We start from the raw sequence: 6,000 nt of genomic DNA, 5'->3' as shown, positions 1-6,000 counted from the left end.
GAGGGGCGCCAGTCATTTTGGGAATGAGCTGGCTAGCGTTGCATGACCCGCTAGTGGGCTGGCATCAGAGAGTGGTCTCCTTTGGGTCAGCACATTGCTTGGAACACTGCAAAGAGGGAAAGGTGCCAGAAGGGGCAAAAGCCTCCCTAGCAGGGATGGAAGTGGCGGACAAAGGGAAGGTGCCCAAACAATACGCTGACCTGAGCAAGGTCTTCAGCGAAAGGGAAGCAGATAAACTACCACCGCATAGAGACTTTGACTGCCAAATTAACCTGGTCCCTGGGGCCCAGCTCCCCGTGGGCAAGCTGTACGCCATGTCAGACAGGGAAATGCAGGAGTTGAGGGAGTTTATTGACAAAAACCTGAAGAGAGGTTTCATCAGAGAGTCCAGAGCGGTGGGGGGCAGCCCAGTGTTTTTTGTGGACAAAAAAAACACGGATAAACCGAGATTGATCGTGGACTACCGGCGGCTGAATGCCGTGTCAGAACCAGTGACTTTCCCCATGCCCAGAATTGATGACATTTTGACCAGGGTGAGGAAGGGAAAGATATTCACGAAACTGGACCTGAGAGGAGCGTACAACCTGATACGAATAAAGAAGGGGGACGAATGGAAGACAACGATGTTCACCCCCCTAGGGGCTTTCGAATATCTCGTTATGCCCTTTGGATTACAAGCAGGCTCCGCCTGTTTTCAATCGCTCATGAACCATGTACTGGGACCTTTGCTCTACAAGAATTGCGTGGCCTTTCTCGATGACGTGCTGATATATTCAGAGAATGAGGAGCAGCATGTAAAGGATGTCAGGGAAGTGCTGAGCCAGCTGCAAGCAAACCAGTTGTGGGTGAAATTGGAGAAGTGTCAGTTCCACGCCAAGGAGGTGGAATTCCTGGGGTACCGCCTATCAGACAAGGGATTAGCCATGGATCCAGGCAAGGTACAGGCGGTGCTGGAATGGAAGACACCGAAAACGAAAAAAGATGTGCAAAGGTTCTTAGGGTTTGGGAACTTTTACCGTAAATTCATCAAGAACTTTGCCCACTTAACGGCTCCCATCACGGACTGTCTGAGCAGCAAGAAGAAATTCGTTTGGACGGCGGAGGCGGAGCACGCTTTTGAGGAATTGAAAAAGGCATTCGCTTCGGAAGAACAGCTCCTGCATGTGGATTTACAAAAACCCATGAGAGTGGAAACTGATGCCTCAGACCGCGCGGTGGGGGCGGTGCTACTTCAGCCAGGGAGCAATAAGTCGGAATGGAGACCGTGCGCCTTCTTTTCGCGTAAGCTGAACAAATCCGAGAGGAACTACACGGTATATGACCGAGAACTACTCGCCATTCACGAAGCGTTCCGGAGATGGAGACACTTACTAATTGGTGCACAGCATAAGGTACAAGTATGTACGGACCACAAGAATTTGGAGTATTGGAGAACGGCACGAGTGCTCAACCAACGACAAGTGAGATGGGCCCAGGAGTTCTCCAAATTCCATTTTGAAATCTGCTATGTGCCAGGTCCAGAAAACATCAGAGCGGACGCTCTCTCTCGCAAACCGGAATATTTGGAGGGGGAGGGAGCGCCAGAAGAGAGACATATTATCCCAGAGGACCACTGGGTGTGTGGTGCGGCCTGGGTGGGGCAAAGAGAACTGGTAGAGGGAACGGTAAATGATGAGTACGCCCAGGATAAGCTCAGAGGTTTAAGGGGAGAGGGAGAAGACCCCGGAGGTTTTGAAGAAAGAAACGGGGCATTGTATTACAAAGGGGCGCTATATATACCAGAAGGGGAATTGAGGGGGAGAGTACTCAAACAGCTGCACGACAATCCCACAGCGGGGCATTTTGGGCAACACAAGACCATGTGGTTGGTGACCAGGGAGTTTTGGTGGCCCAAGGTGAGGGAGGATGTACGGGAGTATGTGAGAAGGTGTGACCAATGCCAGAGAGCCAAAGGAGAAAGGCGGGCACCAGCGGGGTATTTAGAACCGTTACCCACACCAGAACGACCGTGGGAGGCGGTGTCGATAGATTTTATGACTGATCTGCCCAAATCCCAGGGGAAAACCGCCATACTAGTCGTAGTAGACCAGTTAACTAAGATGGGTCACTTTGTAGCTTGCTCACATGCAGTCACGGCGGAAGAGACAGCAAAATTGTTTGTAGAACATATTTTTAGGCTGCATGGCGCCCCCTTGAGGCTGGTTTCCGACAGAGGGAAACAGTTCACGTCCAGATTCTGGAGGAAGCTTATGAGCTTGTTGCACGTAGAGGTCAACTTTTCGACTGCCAGGCACCCTGAGACCAATGGGCAGGCGGAGAGGGCAAACGGTATCCTTCAACAATACCTGAGGTGTTATGTCAATGACAGACAAAACGATTGGGTCGAAAAGTTGGCACTAGCGGAATTTGCTTACAATAATGCAGAGAATGTGTCCACCGGGATGAGCCCCTTTTTGGCTAATTATGGGTGCCACCCCAGGGCGTTTCCAGGGGAAGGAGGAGAGAGATGGAGTGTTCCGGCCGCTGAACTGTTTGTAGAAGAAATGGAAGCGATCCATCGTCAACTCCAACACAACTTAGAAAGGGCCAAAGAAGAATATAAGAGGCAGGCAGACAAGAGCAGAAGGGAAGGTGAAACAATTAGGGTGGGGAGTCGGGTCTGGCTATCAACCCAAGGGTTGCCGTTCAAGGGTAGTTGCAAGAAATTGAGACCCAAAAGATTGGGACCATTTGAGGTCATCCAACAGGTCAACCCAGTGGCTTTCAGACTCCGGTTACCGAACCACATGAAACTGCACCCAGTATTCCACAGGTCATTACTGTCACCATACAGGGGGGAAGGTGAAGGGGTATCCACACGGGGGCCAGCCATAGAAGAAAGGGAAAGCCGCAACTATGTGGCGGAAATCATCGACTCCAGGTGGAAGGGTAATCAGGTGGAGTATTTGGTCGCGTGGGAAGGGGAACCGGAGTCGGAAAACACCTGGGTGAAGGCAGAGGAGGTCCATGACGAGGTCTTGATCGAAACGTTCCACCAAAGGTTCCCCAGGAAACCTCAACCAGTAGCGAGGTTCCGGAGGGAGTACTTTGGCACCACCGACGATGAGGAGGAACTGGAGGGATTCAGGGAATCGGAGTTGGAAGAGGGTACAGACTCCGAGGAGGAGGAGTACTTGGAAACCGGGAACAGCAAAAGGTGGAGGGAAGTGTTCGAAACTTCGGAAGATGAGGGAGGTTCCTTCAGGGGTTTTGCTCCCTCGCCTCCCGCAGAGGAGGGGAGGGAAGGGGGTGAAGGGGGCCCTAGAGGGGAGGTGGATGTCAGGGAACTGTCATCTGAGACGAAGGAGGTGGAAGGGCTCATGGAGGGTGAGAGAGACCACTCAGCGGAGGAGGGGACCAGCAGGGGGAGAAGTGGAGTTACAAGGGAAAGTGAGTCGGAGGGAGAGCTCAGAGATACTTCAAGCGGGAACAGTGGAGAGGTTTCAGGACCTCCCGTAGGCACACCCACTCCTCGGCGGAAACTGTCGCGCCGAGAGTCCAGAAGACGCGTTTCCGTCAAGGAGCTTTTATGCTGGAAGAAGTTCCGTAAACGCCCACTGTCCGATTCAACGAGCGATTGATGGAGCCATGCTTAAGGAGCTCCATCACAGACAGAGGTTTGGGAACTTAGCCAAACTCTGAGGGATCAGGATTTTACGCACAAGCAGCTCACCATCCCATCACAGTCTGGAAGAATGGCGGCAATTAAGATGAATATACTGCCGAAACTGCTGTTTTTATTCCAAAATATTCCGGTAATTAGGGGAACCTCAGTATTTAAAGATTGGCAAAAAACTCTCTCGAAATTTATTTGGCAGGCGAAAAGACCGAGAATTAAATTTAAATTACTCATGGACCGAAGAGACAGAGGAGGATTTGCGGTTCCAAATCTGAGATTATATTATGAAGCCTCGTGCCTTTGTTGGATCAAAGAATGGATTGTTATAAAGAACACAGATTTCCTGGATTTAGAAGGTTTTAACATCAGATTTGGATGGCACGCATACAGTGGTGCCTCGCAAGACAAAAAGAATCCGTTCCGCGAGTCTCTTCGTCTTGCGGTTTTTTCGTCTTGCGAAGCAAGCCCATTAGCGGCTTAGCGGATTAGCGCTATTAGCGGCTTAGCGGCTCAGCTGATAAGCGGCTTAGCGGATCAGCTGTTAAGCGGCTTAGCAGATCAGCTGATAAGCGGCTTAGCGATCAGCTGTTAAGCGGCTTAGTGGCTTAGCGGATCAGCTGTTAAGCGGCTTAGTGGCTTAGCGGATCAGCTGTTAAGCGGCTTTGCGGCTTTGCGGATCAGCTGATAAGCGGCTTAGCGGCTTGGGAAAAAGGGGGGGGGGAGGAAAAAAACCCCGCAGGAACTCGCAAGACATTTTCGTCTTGCGAAGCAAGCCCATAGGAAATTCGTTTTGCGAAGCACCTCCAAAACGGAAAACCCTTTCGTCTAGCGGGTTTTCCGTCTTGCGAGGCATTCGTCTTGCGGGGCACCACTGTATCTGTGGCACAATAAAGAAAAGGTCCATAAAGGATTCTCTAACCATATTATTAGAGGGCCACTGCTTGAGGTATGGGAGAAAAATAAAAAGCTGCTTGAAAGAAACACTCCCTGGTGGTTATCACCAATTGACATCTTAGCAGTTAAAAAAATAAACACAGAAGGTGAAAGATGGACTTATGAACAGAAAAAGGATGGAAAATCAGATCATATGAAGAGAGAATAAATTAACAGGTTGGCTCCAATTTCACCAAATTAATGCTCTGTGGACTGAAGATAAAAAGGCAGGGATGAATGAAAAAAAATCCAGATACCAGGTAGAAATATTAGAAGGTAAATCTAAACTTCTATCCAAAATGTATAACCAGTTACTAGAATGGGATACCAAAGATGAAGAGATAAAAGAAGTAATGGTAAAATGGGTGATAGATTTTGGATATAATTTAGAATATGACAGTTGGGCGAGACTTTAGAATAAAGGAATGAAATTCACAGCTTGTACGGCACTTAGAGAAAATATGGAAAAAATGATGTACAGATGGTACATCACACCTGTAAAACTGGAAAAAATGTACAAGACTGGAGATAAAACATGTTGGAAATGTAAAACACATAGAATGTAGTGGCGTCCACCCTGTGGAACACCCTCCCATCAGATGTGAAGGAAATAAGCAGCTATCTTCATTTTAAAAGACATCTGAAGGCAGCCCTGTTTAGGGAAGTTTTTAATATTTAATGCTGCATTTTTTTTTTTTTTAACACTCGATTGGAAGCTGCCCAGAAGTGGTGGGGGAAACTCAGCCAGATTGCGGGGGGGGGGTATAAATAAAAAATTATTATTATTATTATGTGTTCTCTTTTTTTAGGACACATTCTCTTTTTTGGGAGGAAATTTTCTGTCCCAGTGGATTTTTTAAATTTGCCAAAATGTCTCTGGCTATACTTTCTGAATGAGATACAGATATAAGTGGTGGTTAAATACTTGCTTTCCTCCTCTCTCTTCCTGCAAACCCCCCCCCCCCCCGCAATATATCAGAGCTTCTATAGCATACATATAGTAGGGGTATTTAAAATGAGAGTCTCCATAGTGTCCTCTTTTTTTGCTCTTCAAAATATGGAAACCTTAACATGATGTGGATGCGATTACAATAAATAAGATGCTGGAAATGAATGAGGAAACACAAATAATCTATAATTCCAGTATAATGTCTAGGAATACAGTTGGAAACTGTTAATCCCACGCACTTGGGGAAATGCAGTTTGGGAAAGGCGGGACACAAGCTGCATTTGTGAAAGCAAAAATAATAATAACCTCTTTCACCCAGTGCTCGGAGATTTAGCAAATGTATCCTCTCACACACTGCTCAGTTTACGGGTTTTTCTTTGCTCATCCAATGCTTTTCTAAGAGTAAAAGCAGCTGCAAGGGAAGCCAATGGAACGCAATGCCGCAACGAAGATGCCTCAT

At 47.9% G+C, this 6,000-nt stretch overlaps 1 long non-coding RNA gene across 1 annotated transcript; it reads left to right on the top strand.

The window, feature by feature from the left end:
* The first annotated feature begins 4,046 nt into the window (after nucleotides 1-4,046).
* Nucleotides 4,047-4,538, top strand: LOC310759123. Its single transcript, XR_014546231.1, has 2 exons — nucleotides 4,047-4,258; nucleotides 4,300-4,538. It is a non-coding gene; the product is annotated as an uncharacterized lncRNA (long non-coding RNA).
* The last annotated feature ends 1,462 nt before the right edge of the window (nucleotides 4,539-6,000 follow it).

Source organism: Podarcis filfolensis (genome assembly GCF_964270895.1).
Source record: "Podarcis filfolensis genome assembly, chromosome: 1".
NCBI classification, from domain to species: Eukaryota; Metazoa; Chordata; class Lepidosauria; order Squamata; family Lacertidae; genus Podarcis; species Podarcis filfolensis.
The sequence above is the reverse complement of the archived record's forward strand: the minus strand, read 5'-3'. Positions and strand labels throughout refer to the sequence as shown.